The 21,140-nt window shown below is 44.0% G+C and overlaps 1 long non-coding RNA gene across 1 annotated transcript; it reads left to right on the plus strand.

The window, feature by feature from the left end:
* The first annotated feature begins 5,522 nt into the window (after nucleotides 1–5,522).
* LOC125909436 (uncharacterized) lies at nucleotides 5,523–19,004 on the plus strand. Its single transcript, XR_007453689.1, has 4 exons — nucleotides 5,523–5,657; nucleotides 14,464–14,579; nucleotides 15,702–15,810; nucleotides 18,457–19,004. It is a non-coding gene; the product is annotated as an uncharacterized LOC125909436 (long non-coding RNA).
* Nucleotides 19,005–21,140: the final 2,136 nt, after the last annotated feature.

Raw genomic sequence — 21,140 nt, forward strand, 5'->3', positions numbered from 1 at the left:
CAAGGGCAGAACTGATTACCTATTTTATTCTCCACTGTGTCCCAAGCTCCTAGAATAGGTCCCGACACATGCAGGCATCCAATTAACATGTGTGGAAAGCGTGAATAGATGTCCTCAGAGTTCCTGTGACAGTAATATTAGAGATGCCCTCTTTTCTCCCCTTCTTCCACCTCCTTCCCGTCTTGGCCCTCACTATACTGGCAGAGCCAGTTAACACGGAAAGACACAGAATAGTCAGTTCAAGATGGTAGAGAACAGCTCGGTAGGTTAATGAAGGCAAAAGGTTCAACCTTCTCAACCTCTGATCCGGGGGGTGGGGGGGAGGAGTGGGGGGGTGGCGGCTTTTATACACATTGGTATGCAACACTCGTGACCTAACATATTTTTGATGGTTAGGCTAGAGACTTGTCTCTGTAGCAGGGAAAATAATTTCAGGCCCCAAATCTCAGGTGTCCAAAACATAAGTTTTAAATTTCTGTCTTGAGTCCCATTCCACCTAGTAGCAGAAAACACAATCTCACCAACTCAGGATAAACTCGGTCACTTCAGGGTTACTTCCTTAACCCACTTTCCCTGGCATGGCCTCTATGCCTAGGGGACTAGTAGAGTTTTGATGCATCAGGAGTTGGCCACAGAGGTACCTGCACAAGCTGTCATTTCCTGAAATGCCCATCCTTTTTTGGGCCTCAGCAATTACAATTCATAGTAGCTCCATCAAGGGCATCTTCCTGTCCCAGTTAAGAGGCCAGATCCAAGAATCACACCTGTGCCACTCTCAGCCACAGGAGAGAACAGCAGCTTGCCTCAGTTTGGCTGCCCAAGCAACCAGGTGATCTGCAAATATTTCTGAAGCACCCTCAACCCAGGTACTGGGGAGGGCAGTGCACAGGTCTGACCGTCTCTGCTCTCCAAGATTATAGTCTATAGGGAGGACCCAGCTCATAGGCACAAGAACAAAATAAATAAGAAGGGATGATGTGGGATACTGTAAAGGGAGCCACAGGTGGGAAAGGTCTGCCAGAGACATGATATTTGACTTGAAACAGAATGATGCGAGGGAAGCAACCACACAAAAATCTGGAGGAATGGATTTTCAGGGGGAAGAAACAAGCACAAAGTCTCCAAAATAGAGATGATTTGGCCTTTTTGATGGAGTGAAAAAGGATAGTATAGCTGGAGTGTAGAGAAGGAAGAGAGATTGGAGAGAATTGCAGGAGAGAGGTGGCCATAGTGACATCAGCTATGAAAAACTTTGGAAACAGGCAAAAATGATTGCTTGGGTGTCCTAGCCTTGGCATCCCTCTGGTTCATCTTTCATTGTCTATAAACTACTTGGCAATGCTGTCAGGATGTGGAATACCGATAACAGTGCAAGTGATTCCTGCCTGTAGAAAAGGAAACTGTGTCCAGCAGGGAGGCAGGTGATTGTTCCCCTGTAGATATTGACCAGTTTGGCAATTATATTTATTTTCAGCATTCTTGGTGGTCTATGTATGTGTGTTTTTTTGAATCCTCCTCTGAACTAGTCGTAATATCTTATTAGTTCCCTCATTATAGTGACATGTTCATTTTATATTTGTGTAAGAGTCAAGATTTCACCTTTTATAAGTAAGTATCTCTTGGAAACCTTAACCTCCTTTCTTGTCTTCCTTCCCTGATGGCTTTCTCTTATTCTCTTGTTCTGAACAAATCGTATGTCTTGGCGTAAGTCAGAAGCAGATGGCACCCTCCTCTGTGCAGAGAGAACACAGTGAAGACTTACCCTTGGTTCGCTCACTTCTGTCCTGGTTTGCTCACACAGGAGGGAGAGGAGAACCCCAATGGGTTCTTTTTTTTTTTTTTTTTAATTTTTTTTCAACGTTTTTTATTTATTTTTGGGACAGAGAGAGACAGAGCATGAACGGGGGAGGGGCAGAGAGAGAGGGAGACACAGAATCGGAAACAGGCTCCAGGCTCCGAGCCATCAGCCCAGGGCCTGACGCGGGGCTCGAACTCAGGGACCGCGAGATCGTGACCTGGCTGAAGTCGGACGCTTAACCGACTGCGCCATCCAGGCGCCCCCCCAATGGGTTCTTTAGGAAATGCATTGAAGTAGTTTTGGGAATGGGAAGTGGTCTATTCCCAGAGATATAAATGTCCTACAGTGCCCAAAATAGTCCCCCAAAAGGAATATATCCTATCCCAAATACCACAAGCACCCCCAGGGAGTAACATTGCCCTTGGGTGACATTGATCTACAGAATGTTGCTCTTGTATGTGGGGGCCTTAATGACTGCCCCCAAGAATCCTGCTGGGACTCAGACAACCATTGATTTCATTTACCAAATCACTAAATAGAAGCCAGTTTTATGGTCATATTTCCCCTCTGGCACGCAGAAATGTTTATGGCCTTCAATAAAGACTGCTCTCTATTGAGAACTGAGTTGAGTATATATTGTTTTAAACTTCAGCATCCTCCAATAAGATTTATATTCTTGTTTTGCTTAAGATTCACATTTTAACGTGGCAATAAAAACTAGTGAGATTGTTTCGTTGTAAAGGATCCTATTTAGTTAATTATCAGGCCCCATGCCACAAATCACTGTATTGGGCTTCTTGTACCAGGGAAGGCTGTTATTTCTCCCTCTCCTCACATGAGTCACATGAGCCTAAGTTGTGCTGATGAGAAGAGCTGAGGTTAGAGATGGTGGGAAGAGAAGAGAGGAAAGAGATAACATTCCTGTACTGTGAACCCCTCCAAAAGGCCACCATGCATGCATTAATTCAGGAGGCAGTGTCCAGATTCTGGGGTCAGATCTTGAATCCCAGCTCTGTGACCTCAGGCACATTATTTACTGTCTCTAAATTTCTAGTCCCAAATAGGTTATAATGATGCTATATTAACCTCCTGCCTGTGTTTTGAAAATTAAATTAGGTAATGGATTTAAGGAAGCTGGCACCAAGAAAAGCAGGGAGAAAGTGTTGGATCTTTCTTTAGTAGAGGCTGACATCCTTGAAAAGCATCCAGCATAATGTGCCTGATGTTTGCCAGGAGTCACCAGAACTGCAGACAAGTATCCAGATAACTGGGAGTAGACAAGAAGGCATCAGGAGGTTAGGGATTCAGGTGAGAATTTGAGCAGCGAGGAGCGATGTCTTGGGCAAGGGTCACGGCCAAATAAGGTCAGAAGCAACACATACCAAGAAGGGTGATGGACACACAAGTGAAGTGCAAGAGTGGGGCTTGTTATTAAACTGGTTAACTTCTGGGGGATTTCTGGACCAAGAGCATAAAGCCCAGAGACTGTAGGTAGTTGACAGTGGGCTGCTTTACTTGAGAAGGAAAGTGGGCTAGGTGGGGTCCAGGGCCACCAGGTGAAGGCAAATCAGATAAGTCCTTCTGCAGGGCCCTTCGGCTGAAAGCAAGCTCCTCTTCCCTTGGACAGACTTAAGTTTCCTGCCTTCCCCACCCACAGGGCAATGAGGTAGTATTGAGAGCAGTCCTGACAAACCAGGACGGAAGCTGTGATCAATCAATGGCCCAAACATCAGTTCAGGGTGAGCTTTTCCGCCCTGACAATGATCTGGATAGCCTCAGAGATTTCAGATGGATTTTTCTCTCTGATGTCAGCTCTGAACAATCAGTAATGGCTGCCTGGAACGCTGTCTTGAGAAATGGCTTGAAGGCCACATTTGGGAAGAATGCTGTGATTGATTATTTATGTCTGCCAAGGGCTTAGAAATGATGAGTGAGGTATACTTGCTACCTTTTAGCCGGAAGTAGCACAGCCAATTCCTCCTGGCTTACAGCGGGAGCATGCCTGTAAGATGTTGGTGGAGGAGCTTACTCATTCATGTATTCATGTATTCAGCATTTCCAGAACAGCCTCCATGGAGACAGCACTACTGCACTGGAGAGAGAAAGGGTGCCATAGGAAAAAGTTCCAAGGAATCTCAGAGCTATTTTACAGACCCAATAATGCTTTGGCACTTCATTTAGATTCAAATCAGCAAACAACCCCCAGGAAGTAAAAATTATTATCATCCCAAATTTGCAGACTAGAAAACTGAGTCTTATCTCCATTTTGGTAATAGTTGCTTTAATAATCCCTGCTGTAATAATTGTCACGTCCTCAAATGCACAGTCTTGCACATCCTTCACTGAAGGCCTAGAAAAGGATGAGATAATGCAAGTACAAAATCATTTGCCCTCTTTGTCATTTAACAGCAGCCCTCCTGACACATTGGCCAGCCCTCAGCCGAGCTCTGAGTGTTTCCTAAACTGAAGGAATGCGTGTTCGGTGAATTGGCCCATATTTTATCTCCCTACAAAATAGCTATTTAAATATCCCTCGAGTATGCACTTTCTGAATCATTAAGGTCTCAGGGTGCATCAATTACACTAATTTGGGAAAGTGATCACATTCATGCAGGGCTGTTATTTTTAAAGAAAAGACATTTCAGTGTATTGATGGGGAATCGGTGTCCGGAGTATATAGATTTCCAGTTATCCCCTGTCATGGCAAGAGTCCATCGGTTTCCTTTAAGAAATGAAGAACACATTATGCCTGGTATTAACAAAGATCAATTTCAGTAAAGGAAGACATCCAACACAAGGGAGTTAAACAGAGCTGGGAATAAATGACGTAATGTTTGAAGCGATAAGGGATAAGTCATGCTGGGACTCCAAGTTCTTGTATAAGTGATGATTAAATGGACTTTTTGTCCCTGCCTTTTGCTAAAGGTGATATTTCTTTACTGTAAAGTATAATGTATCTATTTTGGCATCGTCAGTGAAGTATGCAGTTAATAATTGGGCTTCTTAAAGATTTCAGAATTCTTTGGTCTTAACGTGAAGGGAGGGCCTTATCTTTACTGCTAACTCATTTCTGTTCTTCAAACCGAAGCGACAGTCTTTTATAAGAATTTGGCTTTGGGTGTTATCTTTCAAGAAAACAGTATTCCAAACTTCAATACAGTGAATAGAGTCAAACAGACACCATGAGAATAATATGGGAGATTTTGGAAATAGAGTAAAGATAAACTCTCTGCCGAGATGTGAGATGCAATGAAAGAAAAGGAAATGATGAGGTGAATAGGAACAACACTGGTGCAGGATTTCTCTCAGCGTCTCTTAAAAAAAAAAATGACAACGACAACTAAACCAGACTTTTTCTTTTTCTTTTGGGGTCCATGAAAGCTATTTAACAATTTAAGTCTATTCACATGTTTAAAGCTGGAGGAGACCTCAGATATTTCAAGATGAGAAAGCCCAGGGAGGTAGTGTGACTTACAGAGGATCACAGTGTCCCTTTCTCCTGGCTGGTAGCCATTTCTTGGTAGCTAGATTTTCATTTTTAAGAGGAGAATTCCGTTAAAACAAAACAAAACATTGTCCCAATTTTTTAAATTCTGTTTTTGATGGTGGTATTGACTTTTGAACATGCACCAGAAAATGAGCACTTTGATTGGATGCCAGGAATGTTAACTTGGAACTAAGCAGAATGCTGAGATTCTGATTCCGTGTTGCTTGAGGACTGGCACTTGTGACATCTCTAGCTCAGACACAGGGTCATGGAGGAGACAAGATCTAACCAGGAGAAAAGAACAAAGAACCTCATCTAAAAAAAAAAAAAAGAAAATGTCCATTTCATCATTTTTTCCAGGCTAACCTCTAGGTAAGTACTTTTAAGGACTTAATCCGGAATGAGAAGGTGGATCAGGAGTCAGGATTCTCAACCTCATGGAGAGAGATGCACCCCAGGGTCTTCCTGAACAGGGAAGGGGCTGCCATCCTGACACCTGGAATTTGAGACTTAAGTGGGGCTTCCTACAGCTTTCTCCACTGTGAGCTGGTGCCAATGTTAGCAGGAAGGGTGGGCAGTGCTTATTAATGCAGGGCACACAAAAGAAGGGAGCCCAGAGGCCTGGGCTCTAGTCACTGCTTTTTACCAGCTCCATGTTCTCTGGAAAGATCTGTCCCTGCCATTAGGCTAATTGACCTCAAGGTCCACAAGGACTGGCCACCGATCACCCCAGTCCAGACCCCTCCCTCCCCTCGTCCACCAATTGCCATGGCCACACCCTAAACCAAGCCACCTCCTCCCTCTCCCTTCGTGCTGCCTGAAATTTGGAATTTTCACTCCTGGCTGTCTTCCTATTTCTCTCACATGTTACCAGTCTCACAAGACACATTTTTCCATCCCTCAAGACTTCTAGTTCTCTGACTCTGCTGGGCCTTCTAGTCCATTGGTGCTTTCTGACAATCCCTCCTTTTGGACCATTATGTTTTTCATTGGTAGTTACTTCACAAACACTCTTCCCAATCCTCTCCTCTGCCCAGTGAGCGTCATCTTTCCACTGATAATCAGCACCTTGACAATCCCAACTTAAAAAATCCAATCCAACCACCCCTTCCTCAAGGTCTGCTGTTTAGTGGTACCTATGAACGCCCATTGTAGGGCCATCCTTATGCATGAGCGATGCCAACCCCTTAACACCTGAAACTTTCTTATGACTAATTTAATCCTTTATCAGTTGCCTCAATTTCTCTACCCTGTCCCTGTTTGTAGTTTCCATTCCCTCATTTGCAGCAGATGGCTTGGCTTTATGTTCACTGAGAAGGACAGCAGTAAGGCAGTTCCTAAACTATCTCCAAGTTTCATGGAGTCTGAATGACCTGAACTGGGAAGGCCAGAGGGAAGTTCAGACAAGTGTAGCCTGAGCCAGAGGGAAGACAAGCCAAACCATAGCAGAGAATGGGAAACCAAAAGGATAGTCAAGGTAGGTTCCAGTGTAGGAGGTCCTGAAGCTGAGACAGCAGGATTCACGTAGACCCCTTCATGAAGACTGTATCTGTGTTTCGTTGGACTTCCAGTTCATTCCAAATCTCAGCTAAAGACATTAGTGTCTCCTTGGCCTGAAACTCTCAAATTGTCCAAACCACAAATAAATTTGCTCTGAAAGAATTTTTAGATACAGAGTCATAGATGCTGTGTAATAAAGTTGTATTCTTCATATCAAGTTAGGCTGAGCGAACTCATCTCTGAAATTTTGCAGCTCAAATACAGCCCCAGTTCAATTATTTTCCCATTTGTTTTCATCATCTGACTTCCTAGCAGGTATAGAATTTTAGCCTGGGGAAAGATTTTCACTCAGGCATCCTGCACAAGGCATGGAGTTGTAAAGATACTGACAGATCAGGAATATGGTGGGTTGAGTGGCCCTTCTATGGTTAGCCTCACCCTCGCCTTGTGTTTACTCTCCTTGTTTTTGGTGATTTACAGAATCCCTAGGCAGGGTGAAAGAAACTAATGGCCCAGAGCAAAGGGCATCTGCTCATTGGATTTCTCTTGGTCATAAGATTTTGATGTCTTTTGGCCTTCCCTGATGCAGGAAGATAATCAATAGCAAGTTATATTTTTAGATGCAGTTTTTGAGAATTTATTTCTCATTGTGGAAAAAGCTCAGTGCACAGACAGACCTCAGGGACCCTATGGCCAACGTGAAGGGCTTTGTCCTCCATGAAAGTTCCTGGACAAAGTTATTGAGCCTTTCTCTATGGGCATGTATAGTGAGAGAGGGATTATGAAGCAGACAAGAGAAAGTTTCTATATAGAAGAACCACAAGCTTCTATCCAACCTTTGAGCTGAATCAACAACCCTGGAACTCCAGCTGGGTCACTGGGCCTCCCTTCTTAAGAGATAAAGTGGAGAATAGATATTGGGTTAGTGGTCAGGGGGCAGATGAACCCACCACCAAAGAGAAGAACTACTGGTCAGTAAGGAAGCTGTGGGCCAAGGCTACTTTTCAGGTATGTTTATCTAGCCATCGACATGTTTAAGTTTCAAAAAAAAAAAAAAAAAAAAAAAAAAAGGCAAGTCAGAAACCCCTTTAAATGAGTATATATTCTTCAATAAGCCAAATGTTTGTTATTTAAGGAAGCCTTGACAATTTATTCTGGAATAAAAGTTAACAAACTCTGTGATGTCAGTAACAATGTTTACCTGTTAAGTTAGTTGATTTATAATAGATACGTTCACTTACTTCCAAAATAGACTTAAGAGAAAACAACCAAGAGATTTATGGTGGCATTTTTCACCTCTTACCCTCTTTTTTTGAAGTAGGGCTGAGTTTCTTATTGAAAGTGACCCTGAGTGACCCTACCTCCATGGCTTTAGCTCTCACTGGGTTCTGGTCAGAAGCCTAGAGGTAGTAATGGCTTCCCACTCTTTGTAGTCTCTGGGTGTTTCAACATGCCTTGCTGTTTCCCTGACCACACCTTTGTAAGAAGGCTTTTTGTTCAGTGAGTGTCCTCATTGTATTTTGTTTCTTGCTAGGACTCTCATTGTTATAATCTCCAACATGGAAAACCTGTATGGTTGTAACACTTAAAATAATCTCTGTTTTTGGACCAAGTATCATCAGTTTACTAAAAGAACTAGTCCTCTTTGCACTTGTACAGTGTGATATTTATGCGAGCTTCCATTCATGAAGCATCACTGGGGAAGTAACGGGCATCATCAATCCCATCTCACAGGAAAGGAAATGGAATCACTGGAGTTTAGGAATTTGTTCAAGCTCCATGACTAATTGAGGTTACAGTGGCTAAGATCTCAGCTCTCCAGCAGGCTCTTCTAGCCCAAACGATTCTGACCCACCAGCAGCCAAAGGAAGATGGAATCTTTATTATTTACCCTTCATCACTTTCTAAAGACTTGAGAGAAATGTTTCTGCCAAAAGGCCACCCTTAGCGCAACTTCCAACTTCAAAACAACAGATCTCCTTTCAAGACCAAGTGTGATCTTCTTCCCCTTTATTTCCACATAAGAATCCCCGCAGCTTTTACAAATCATCAACATTTTACATTAGGTTCTATTTCAAAGATCCTTCCGAAATGCTGACTGGGAATGGCCAAGCTGACTTTAGCAAATAAAAAGAGTTCTCATTTAATCATTTCAGGTATGTTTCTCTCTTTATTTATCTTACTCTCTGCCTGTTACCCTGTTTCTGTGCGTCCCTCTTTCTTTCCTCCTCCTTCTCATTCTATGAAAGAAAGTCATAAGAGGCCTCAGTTGGACAAGCTGACAGTCCTTTGTATGTTGAGGCACCTAGACACTAACAGTGGGAAGTCGTTGTTGCCTCTAGGCCTGTGACCAGAGCCCATGAGAACTGTAATCATGGAGGCATAATGGCTCAGCCCCTGCCAGAACTATGACACTGAAGCAGGGAGAAACAGGAAAGAAATACCCCAGTCTCTCTGTCCTCTCACCTCTGGTCTCCTGATGGTGCTTCCCAATGGCCAAGACCAACTGTAGGCCAGAGGGCCAGGGAGCCTGGGCAATGCAACCCATACTGGTAGCTTTTTGGGCTAACAGCAAAGTAGAGATGAGCAGACAGTGAATGAAAGCAATATAAGGGGGCAGCAGATGGGGAACAAATAGCAAATAGCCAACATAGAGATGACTCTACCTACTGACAACAGTAAGACTCATTAGTGGGATGAGTGAACAATATTTTAGTTCTTTACTTCAGCCTCTCTTCCTCCTTCCAAAATAGTGTTGATTCATTTCTTGATGAGTTTTAGGGGCCCAGAGAGAGATTGTTTCACTCTCTGGGCACTTCTGTTTTCTCTACTCTCTCTGTGGCTTATGCTCTGTTAGGTGGAACAATTGACTTTCTTCTTTCGTGAAGTTGTGTTGGGAACTGAATCTTTTTCTTTCTCCTGCATTCTCCTTTGCTAAGTGCTAAACAGGAAGGCTGATTTCCATAGATAGACCCCCAAGCAAGCCACGGCAGAGGTCTACCCCAATGGCAACCACAGATGTGGCAGGCTTGCTTCCATCCATCTGTGGATCACCTGACACAAGAGATACTCTTACCATGAAGCTAATGAAGTTTAATTATCAGCACACCCATCCCACTCACATAGGTCCCTCCAAGGGCCTTGCAAGGGCCCCAAAATTTCATATTCATAATGTGTTCTTTTTCTTAAAGAGGGTCCTCACAATTATATAAACTTCAGGGCCAAAAAACTTGGGCCTATCCATTCCTCTATATCTTTGCTCCTGAAGACACCTTTTCTACCCATGACTAGCCTGGCAACGTTTGCAGATTCCAAAGCAGAGCCAATTAATATACGATAGATCTATTGGCAGAGACTCCTCAGACATATGGTCCAGTCAATGGGCCCAAACAAAGGAGCAATGGCAAGGTGTCACCGCATCCTAATAAAGCTGTGACAGTGAAACACAGTCAGTGACAACGGATGACAAAGGCAGGCTGCTGAGGATTGGCCAGTCACAAATGAAGCTCTGATGCTCTGCAGTTTAATAAACGTTACATGCGACACCAGGGGGGCAGTCACCTCCTCTGATGGCCAGCCAACTTGTACACCTGCTTTTTGGGGAGGTGCGGTGAGGAGAGCACAAGCAGGCTTGCTCTGCTAGCCTTGCCAGGACAGAACCTGGTCCAGGCTGTGGGCAGCCAGCGGGGGCTCTGCACCTGGGTGTATTGTGGATGCCAGCCCCGGGTTAGGTCACAGAGATGGAGCTGTGGATCATTAGTTCCAGGCCCAGCTAACACTGCCAAGACCTGGGTTAAGTCCTGGCCAGTCAGGCTTCTTTTCATTCACAGTCACAAAGTACCTGTTAGGTCTCATGCTCGTGGTGCCTTCAAGAGTGACTGAGTTTAAGTCACTTGATGCTGATCCTTCCCTCCTCAGTAAAAAACGGCCAAAGATGCCATCCAGGTTGAGAACTTAGTAGGTGACAGCACTGGTGATGAAAGAAAAAACAATGAACAAACATTTCCTTTTTTGAGAGAGAAAGAGAAACAGAGCATGTGCGCACAAGCAGGAGAGGGGCAAAGAGAGAAAGAGAGAGAGAGAGAATCCCAAGCAGACTCGATACAGGGCTCAATCTCATGAACCATGTGATCATGACTGAGCTGAAATCAAGAGTTGGACGCTTAACCTACTGAGCCACCCGGGCTCCCTGAAAATTTTCTTTATATTGGTTTATCATTTCAGTACCTACCAGCACCTTATTTAGGGACAGAAGAGGAAGAAGAGAGCTGGAGGAAAGAGGAAGGAGGGATGAAAGAATGTGATACTCACAAGAGGGATTAAGAACAAAGGCTCTGGAGGGGTAACTAGCTCTATGACCTTGGGCAAGAAACTTAACATCTCAGGACCTTAGTTTTCTGATTTTGTAAAATAGGAATAAAAATAGTGCTTACTTCCTAGGAGGCTGTGAGGATTAAAAGAATTAACACATGTAAAACCCTGTGTGTGTTCCTAGCACAAAGGAAGAGCTCCATAAATACTAATAGGATTTTTTTTATGTACTTGCATAACCTCTCAGGCTAGGAGCTACCATCTTTGTGGGACTAAGCTCTGTCTTTGCATAGAAAGGACTAGGGCTCTGAGCTTACCAGCCACAGGGCATTGACCCCTTCACTGTCCCCTTCAGCACCTTCCATCTGTAAAGTAAGAATGCCAATAATCTCCGTTTTAGCAAGTTTGTTCCAAGAAGCAAATGAGGCAGGAATCATGCCTGAGTTTTTCTTCCCTGTGAAGGACGGCAGAATGGCTGTGTTATTTGGAAATCATAAAATTAGTCAGACACTTGTAGTTTGCCTGAACCTTTTATGCATGAACCTCTGTCCTGTGATGCGTGTTGCCGTACTGGATGCTCAGGCTCCCTGAGAAAAGCCGATCTTACCTCTGCAGGCTACTGCTGCCCTGCAGGGCTCCATTCTGGAGCGAATTCACTTCAGAAGAGTCACCCCATGGTGGGGTGCTAAGGACTGGTCCCAAGCTCCGACATCATGAGTCGCTTCGAGCTGCACGTTGTGTCCACGAGCTCTCTAGGCAGCTGGGCTGCAAGGAGGTGCTCTCAGCCTCGAGGACAAGGACAGGCTCACCCTGGCCCATGTTTGCCTGCTCCTTTCCAGCTGGCAGCGCTGCTTAATGAACTGCGCCCAGAGTCACAAGGAAAGGGGCTTTTTGATGGGCAGAGTTATTAGCGCTTCGTTCTAATTATGCCTCCTGGTGTTTTCTTCACTGTGCCCCTCTCACTTCACCTGACGGTGCTGTTAGCGTCACCCAGACAGGTTGGTGATGAGCACACTGAACCACTGCTGATGGGGATGAATATCAGGCCGACTGGAAAACAAAGCTTGTTAGCCTTCTCTTTCTTTTTTTTTTTTTTTTTTTTTTAAATTTTTTTTTTTTAATGTTTATTTATTTTTGAGACAGAGAGAGACAGAGCATGAATGGGGGAGGGTCAGAGAGAGGGAGACACAGAATTGAAACAGGCTCCGGGCTCTGAGCTGTCAGCACAGGGGCCCGATGTGGGGCTCGAACTCACGGACCGCGAGATCGTGACCTGAGCCGAAGTCGGCGCTCAACCGACTGAGCCACCCAGGCGCCCCGTTAGCCTTCTCTTTCTTATGTGAACCCCGTAAGCCTTTCTGGCCTTGCCTTGTGGGGAGCCCAGAAAGGGCCTCTTTTCGGAGATTTCTGGATGGAATGTGATTTCTAACATCTGGTGCAGACAGCCCATTCAGGAAAGGAAAAGAACAATCCTTCAGGGGGCTCCTTAATGTCATGTCAACAATGTGGTAAGAGAAGGGAGAGAAGAAATACACCCAGCCCTTTCAGGTAGCTCTGGGCACAGGGGACCGAGACAGGAAGTGCGAGAGGGACAGAAGGGAGGCGACCATCTTCTCCTGTAGAAACGACTCCTGCCAGTCTGGATCCGCACTGTGAGAACTGTTCTCAGAATGAGAGGGATCGCTCAAAGGTTAGAGGTTATTGAAGGAAGGTTCTCATGGTGGCGAATTCTCTTGACATCTGTCTGAAAAATGTTTTTTCTTTCTCTGTATTGTCGTGAAAGACATGTTCACAGGGTATACCATTTTTGATTCTCAGCCTTTTGGAGCTGGGTTTCCTCTACTTTTGGCTTCTGTGTTGCTGTTGGAGAGGCTTGTGGCTGTCAGTTGCCGTTCCTATGATCCAAGTTCCCTCTCTGGCTGTTTTTAAGATCTGTTCTTTGCCTTCGGGGTGAAGGCAATTTTACAAAAGTGTGTCAAAGTGTGGATTTTTTTCTTTGTTATCCTGCTTGGGATTTATTGTGATTCCAACCTGGAAAGTCCTCAGCCTCTACTCTTCTAATACTGCTTCTTCCTATTTTCTATACCATCTCTTTTGGGAAACTCTGCTTGACTCTCTGGTTGACCTTCTCTCTCCTCTGCATGCCCATTTCTCAGGCCTGTATCAGTGGGAACCCCAGGAGACTGGGGCTGACAAAGTTCTGTTCTTCCAGAAAGAATTTGCATTTGTGCTGCTGCCATCTGCCAGGGTGCTTTCAACATTGGGCTGAACTAATTTCCTGGTAATTAATCTCCATGCTTTTTCGTATACAGAGATAGTGCAAATTCAAGCCCCAGACCTGCCTGGAAACAGTTCTGTGGTTGGGATACTTATTTGGGAGAGATTTTTCTTTTTCCAAGGGCCAAGGCAGGCTCAGACAAGTTTCCTCGTTTGTGTCCTTGTGAAGCAGGATTTTCTTTCCTTCCACTGAGGGAGTAGTGTGTGGGGAACCCCTGCCATTCCAACTGCCCGTCTCCCACAGCATGGCCACGAAACCCAAGGCACTGAAATAGATGAAGGGGTCCGAGAAACCCTTAAGGACAGTTGCTGTCTTCCATGGCCACTTTATTTTTATATCCTGAGTCTTTCTCCACTGCCCCAAGGGTTCTGAATTTTTAAAACATATTATTCATAAATAATTATTTAAATTATTCAATTTAAAAAATTGTTGTTTGCTTGTTTAGTTTGGAGTGGAAAGGTTATCAGGATTTCTGGTCCAGTACATCTCCAGAAATGGAAGTCCACATCTCCACGTATAATCCCCTCTCTGAAGAATTCTCCAACTTCTCACTCATTTGATCTTCCTTTTGTTCTCTGTGGGCTGGCATGTGAGTAGCTAAAGCTCTTCACCATTAGCAGAGATGGCCCTCATCACAACAGGAGGCATGAACAGCAATCTCGTATCACGTGGGAAGAAAGTGTTAGAAGCCCTGTACGTTTATCTCAGACATTGCTTAGTTTCCTTTTTTTTTTTTGTATATGCTTTATCACGTGCACATTATGTTAGTATGGTAGTACATGCTTGCAATCTATTAATAAATAAATATACATTTTTTTAACTGATAGGAGTATATAGTCATGAGAGTTTGGACACTCCACTACCTTCTGAAGTCGTTGGAGGTCATTCTCTCCATTCCTACGACTTTTATGGCTGGAGAGAAAACATTCATTCAGAACTTTGCAGACACTGAACTCTACTTCCTCAGTCCAAAAACAAAAGGTCTGGCATAGATCATGATAACATTATATTATATGTTTATAATATACTGGGTTTTCCCAGTACCTTGCCTGGGGCTGTGTTCGCTCTGAACCTCCACTGCCTTTCCAGGTCTATTTGATGCATTTCCTTGGCCCGTCCATCTGTGTTCCCTGTCTGGGGTATGTTTTCAGGCCTCTGAGGATACATTTCACCCTGGAAGTGGACACAAGCAATCAGAGTTCAAGGTAACTACGCAGCCAAATGACCACTGCCAAGGCTTTCTACCAACAGGAGCTAGAGAGTCAAAACTCTCTTCTCCGTATTGAAGCTGAGTTCCAGTCTTGAAGTGCTTTCCTGATGGTGATTCTAGAACCCTCAATTCACAATATGACTCCAAATGGGTCATATTGCAAGAAAATAGTCAGTCTGGAGCTATTTACTGTTCTTAGTCTTAGAAGATAGTAAACAGAAGGCTTACATGACAAATATTATAAAATATATGTGTGTGTTTGTGTATAAATTGGCATAATCCATAGGTTTCATGCCATCCTAAGAAAAGCTTTTAGATACAGAATTGTGGTACTCTGGTTTATCAGTATGGAGAACTTATGGTACAAATGAACAAGAAATTTTGTGCTATAGTCCTTGTGTGCACTGTCCCCATCATCACACAGACACATGAATTGTGGGCATGTCATAGCTGGGTCACTCCCCAAGTCATTCAAAGCTGAATCTGGCATCATTTTGTTCTCAGAATCTTTGAGAACTCTGGGTCCATTAGTGTGGATGAAAACAGGTTTAGACCGCTTTATGACAGTGATGTTATCACCTCCTGTGTGGTCAAGTGAAACAAACGTGGTCTCCAAATAGGCTTGTGTTTTCTGAGCTAACAGCCCTCCCCTGTTTATATTTTGTCCTTAAGGAGGATATTTTTTAAAAGCCTATTTCACAGAATCAATTTTAGTGGGCCCTTTAGAATGGGAGGTGAGCTGAAGGCGGTTCAGTTTGTTTTAACAATAACTTCAGCTTATTGAAGCAAACGTTAGTGTATCACGTCCCCATATGGCAACCATTAGAGACAAGGGAAGCTTAAGAAGTGTATTGCTCTGAGATAGCTCATAAAAGAATTGTATACATTTTTATAGGACCTAAAGATACCACCAATAGAATAAGGACAGAACCCATTTGTAGATGATAGGTGAGAAGAGGAAATCTTTGAGGAATCAAAAGGTCTTCCCTCTACAGTTTACAAGGTAGAAAAGCATTCAGTTGAGAGGTCTGTGGTTCATGTGCATATTAATTAAGTAATTTATTTTCTCAGTCAAATCAGTCAACCGACGTCGATTGACCACCTACTATGTTCCCAGATGTGGTGGATTCTGAGGATGCAGGGATGAACAAGACACAATCCCTGCTTCCAGGACTTGCACACGGTTGATGGACAAGGAAGGAGGCCACTGAGTGAGAGGGGAGACTGTAAGTAGTAGACTGGGTGGGGGTGATGTGCCAATACATGTGGGGGATACAGGGATGCTTCATACCTGACCTGCCAGTGCAAGTCTGTGCTGTGGGTTATTCCAAGCAGGCAGAGCTGGAGGTACAAAAGCTGCAAGAGGGAGAAAACAGGGTGTCCTTGAGCAACTTCAAGTAGTTCTTTTCTTTTAATGTTTATTTATTTTGAGAGAGAGCTCAAGCGAGAGAGGGGCAGAGAGAGGAGAGAGAGAATCCCAAGCAGGTTCTGTGCTGTCAGTGCAGAGCCTGATGTGGGGCTCAGTCCCATGAACGTGAGATCATGACCTGAGCCAAAATCAAGAGTTGGACACTTAACCAACTGAGTTTACCCAGGTGCCCCTGCAAGTAGCTCTTTATGGCTTCCACTAGTTTTAGGAAGGGAATGTCAAGAGGTTACACTGGAGAGGTGAGCAAGGATCCAGACCACAAAGAGACTTTGGTGATTCCCAGCAGTGGAAAATCATTGAAAGCTTCTAAGCAGAGGAATGAGGTGATCAAATTTTCATTTTAGGAGGATGGTGTTAGTAGCAGTATGGGAAATGGCTTAGAGCCGGGAAAGGTGAGGATGGGAGGCAAGTTAGGAGCCTGGAAGGGCAATCAGGTCAAAGGATAAAAGTGGCTTGAGCTAAGGTAGCTGACGTTGAGATAGAGAGCAGTGAACAACTGACGATGTGTTAGGAGGGTAGAATTAGCAGGACTTGAGAATGAGTTGAATGTGGGAAAAGGAAGCAGGAGAGAAGCTAAGGCTAAATAAAGCTTGTGTTACTGGCTGGGAGAGATGTAGTGTTCACTTACATGGCAGACACTGGGGAAAGAGGGAGTCTAAAGGGGACACCACTGCGTTAAATTGTAGAGATCTCACATTTGTCTCTGGGCTCTCCAACAGACTCTTACACATACATTTCTCAAGCGTGGTACAGGGAACTGGCAGGACTTAGAAATGTGGGAGCCCCCAGCCTATGGTTGGTAACAGAGACAATGGGAATGGGATGAGATTATCCCAGGTAGAGAGTAAAGAGGAGGATCTGAGGACAGACCCTGAGGGAACCAGCCTAAGGATCATGAGGCCACCGGAGGATCAGCAGAGAAGTAGGAGACCAGGAAAATATGATGCCAGAGTGAATATGTGAAGGGGTAAGAGGAGAAGGGGGAGAGAGAAGGGAGAAAAAGGGTGAAGGAGGGCAAGTGTCCATGATTCCGTAACTAGCAGATCTCCAGTGGCCTGGGCGGGAGCAGTTTTGGTAATGTGACAGGAGAGCAATTGCAGAGTGAATGGATGGTGGGAAGTGGAACCTGGGGGCAGGGCTAACTTTCTCCTTCAATATTCTACCTGTAAAGGGAAGGGCAGATGAGGTGGTAAGTGGAGGAGGGTGATAAGACACAAGGAGCAAATGATAGGAGAGATGAGATGATTCCAGTGCTGATGAGAAAAGAGCCAATAAGGAAGAAGGGGCTCAGGAAGTAGGAGTCAGGGTGATGATTAGAGAGGGGTCCCTGACAAGAGGGCTTGCCTGGGTCCAGAGTGCAGGGGTGGGGCAGGCTTTAGACAGAAGGGCAGACCCAAGAACCACGGAATCCCAGGCGCATTCACCAGTGTTTATGCTCTCACTTCTGGAATCAACTTGGGGTCAGCGAGGTGGCTTCACTCACTGATCTTGGCTGGACTTCCCTGTCTGAGACTCAGCAGTTGTCAACTAATCTGGATGAGTTTGTGGTAACTGGAGTGACTGAAGTACTCTGTTCCATAAGAACCTCAGCCTCATCCTGGGACCTGTGGGCTAGCACAGCTTGTCATTCTCCTGGTGATTGTGGAGGCACAGGGGAGCAAGCTCCAGTGCCCACACCCATTTGCAGCCTGTTGGTCGCGTCTGCTAATATCTCTCTGGCCAAAGCACGTCACAAGGCTGAGTCACCCACCACACATGTTCCAAAGTTAAATGGCAGAGAGCACAGGTTCAGGGCTGGATGAAGAATCTCTTAACACAAAGAGAAATACGGTTTTGACATTTTGTCAAACACAAGAAGAAAAAGAAGTTTGCGAGTATCCAAGGGAAAAAGACAAATTAAAGGCTTAGCCATTCCCTCTTCCATTCAGGCCAAGGTGCTGCTGTATTATTTATGTCTGGAAAGGTTAACACTCAGCTGTGGTTAATGAGTAAAGCAGTCTGGAGGAGAACAGTCCGTGATAGGGTCAGCACTACCTTATAAAACTTAACGACAGCAAAGTCAGCTTTATTGCTTTTGTAGAGAGGGGGAAAGCCCTCTACCACCTCGATGGAGTAGGTTGAATCTGCTTTTGGGCAAGAGAAAAAAAATATTCTCTCCAAGTCTTGTTTACAAGAAAAGAGTATTGAACTGTGGAAGAGTTTAAGAACGTGTGTGGGGAGATAGGAGTGTTTGCCAAAGAGAGGACAAGACAGATGTGGGTTACATCCATATTATACCTGGACAGGCAAGAAATGAGCTCCTATCTACAAAGCCAGATCTCCCAGGGCCAAACTGAAGGGTTATACCGGGGGTCAGGAAGGCGAGTCTGTGATGAGGATGTTTTCCCCATCGGCTTCAACCATCCCAAGTGACCATCACTTGCCCTTCTCCTCCTATTTCCAGGCAGATCCATTCTACATATACCCACCTCTGCTTTGGAAGCAGAACTGAAGCATGCTGCTGTGAATTTTATAAACAATTCGCCAAGGTGTACACGGTTGTCACCTATGGACCTTGTGCTGACATAAATTGGGGCTCTACACGTGGCATCTTTCACTTCAGTGTAGTGTGAAATATGCCCTGTTGGGACACTGATGGAATATAGTACCCGATTTTAACTAAACTAACTCTCAGAAAATGAACACTTGGCTTTAAAAGTTTCCTGCCAAGAAATAGCAGTTGGAAGATTTATGCAGACAGACAATGTGGAAATGGCCCAGCTGACCATGAGCCCAGCACGTAAATGGGCTCTGGGTCAGCCACGCTGCGAGGTGCAGCAGTGGTGATCTGATCACTTCTGACGAGACGTCAGCCAAATGAAAAACATGGAAACGATGATTCTTTGAAATACATGTTTATATCCACTGTCATTAATCTGCCTCAAATGTTAGGCTGCATGTGAGTAGGAAGTCACCATGAGTAGCAGAATGTCCAAAAAGTAAGCATTCAGAATGAAGACACAAACTTCTAAAATAGCGTTGGCATTATTTTAGGTTGGGTGACGCCCAATCCACTATTTTTTTTAAATGTCAGTGTACAACAATTAAGAAGCATCTTTAAGGGTTTCTTAGAAGAAGCAAAAGATCATGCATATTTTTTCTGTATTCTTCCTTCTATGGTAAAAATGGCTGAAACAGATGTGGAAAAGAATACGGTCACAAACTAGAATGGATTCCTTAATCAGCAAATAGTATTTAAAAATGCACAGAAAACATGGTTGAAGGTTAGAAGAAATGTGTACAGACGATTTATACTGAGTGGGAGGTTTGTTATGCTTTGGGGTGAAAGCACAGATGTCTGAGTTAATGGTATTATTAGGTTATTTTTCAATAATGAACTTTGTAAGAACAAAGTGTGTGTGTGTGTGTGTGTGTGTGTGTGAGAGAGAGAGAGAGAGAGAGAGAGAGAGAGAGAGAGTCACTAATGGAATGAGGCACTAAGAAGATGTATTCTCCATAGAAAATGGCTTCTTGAAAACTTAGTGAATGTTAGCACCAAAGGAACAAGTGGTTTGATTGGAGGAAAAAAGGATTTGCAAGTCAGGCTACAGATTTGCCCCATGTGTGAAATTCTTTAATTCATTTGTCCTAAGCAAGATATTACAGCAAAGAAATGAAAGCCAAATGAGTGCCTGTGTGGCTCAGTCAGTTAGTAGACAGACTCTTGATTTTGACTCAAGTCATGATCTCACTGCGGTGGACTCCAGCCCCGAGTTGGGCCACATGCTGAGGGGCCTGCTTGGGATTCTCTCTCTTCCTCTGTCTTTGCCCCTCCACTGCTCATGCTTGCTCACACTCTCTCTCAAAATAAATAAATAAATAAATAAACAAACAAACAAACAAACAAACGGCAATCGCTATCAAAATGACACCAGCATTTTTCACAGAGCTAGAAAAAACAACCCTAAAATTTGTATGGAATCAGAAAAGATCCCAAATAGCCAAAGCAATCTTGAAAAAGAAAACCAAAGCCGGAGGCATCACAATCCCAGACTTTAAGCTGTATTACAAAGCTGTAATCATCAAGACAGTATGGTACTGACACAGAAACAGACACTCAGATCTATGAAACAGAATAGAGAACCCAGAAATGGGCCCACAAATGTATGGCCAACTAATCTTTGACAAAACAGGAAGAAATATCTAATGGAATAAAGACAGTCTTTTCAGCAAGTGGTGCTGGGAAAACAGGACAGCGACATGCAGAAAAATGAACCTGGAACACTTTATTACACTATACACAAAAATAAACTCAAAATGGATGAAAGTAAACATAAGACAGAAAGCCATCAAAATCCTCGAGGAGAAAGCAAGCAAAAACCTCTTTGACCTCGGCCACAGAAACTTCTTACTCAACACGTCTCCGGAGGCAAGGGGCACAAAAGCAAAAATGATCTACTGGGACCTTATCAAAAGAAAAATCTTCTGCACAGTGAAGGAAACAATTGGCAAAACAAAAAGGCAACCAGTGGAATGGGAGAGGGTACTTGAAAACAACATATCAGATAAAGGAATAAAGGACTAGTATCCAAAATCTATAAAGAACTGACAAACTCAACACCCAAAAAACAAATAATCCAGTGAAGAAATGGGCAAAAGACATGAATATATATACTTCTCCAAAGACATCCAGATGGCCAACCGACACATGAAAAAATGCTCAATATCACTCGTCATCAGGGAAATACAAATCAAAACCACAATGAGATACTACCTCACACCTGTCACAATGGCTAACATCAACAACTCAGGCAACAACAGATGTTGGTGAGGATGCGGAGAAAGAGATCTCTTTTGCACTACTGGTGGGAATGCAAACTGGTGCAGCCACTCTGGAAAACAGTATGGAGGTTCCTCAAAAAATTAAAAATAGAACTATCCTACAACCCAGCAATTCCACTACCAGGTATTTATCCAAGGGATACAGGTGTGCTGTTTTGAAAGAGCACATGCACCCCAATGTTTATAACAATATTGACAATACCCAAAGTACGGAAAGATCCCACATGTCCATTGATGGATGAGTGGATAAAGATGTGGTATATATATGCAATGGAGAATTACTCAGCAATCAAAAAGAATGAAATC

The sequence above is a fragment of the Panthera uncia genome (genome assembly GCF_023721935.1).
Source record: "Panthera uncia isolate 11264 chromosome B3 unlocalized genomic scaffold, Puncia_PCG_1.0 HiC_scaffold_1, whole genome shotgun sequence".
Taxonomy (NCBI): Eukaryota; Metazoa; Chordata; class Mammalia; order Carnivora; family Felidae; genus Panthera; species Panthera uncia.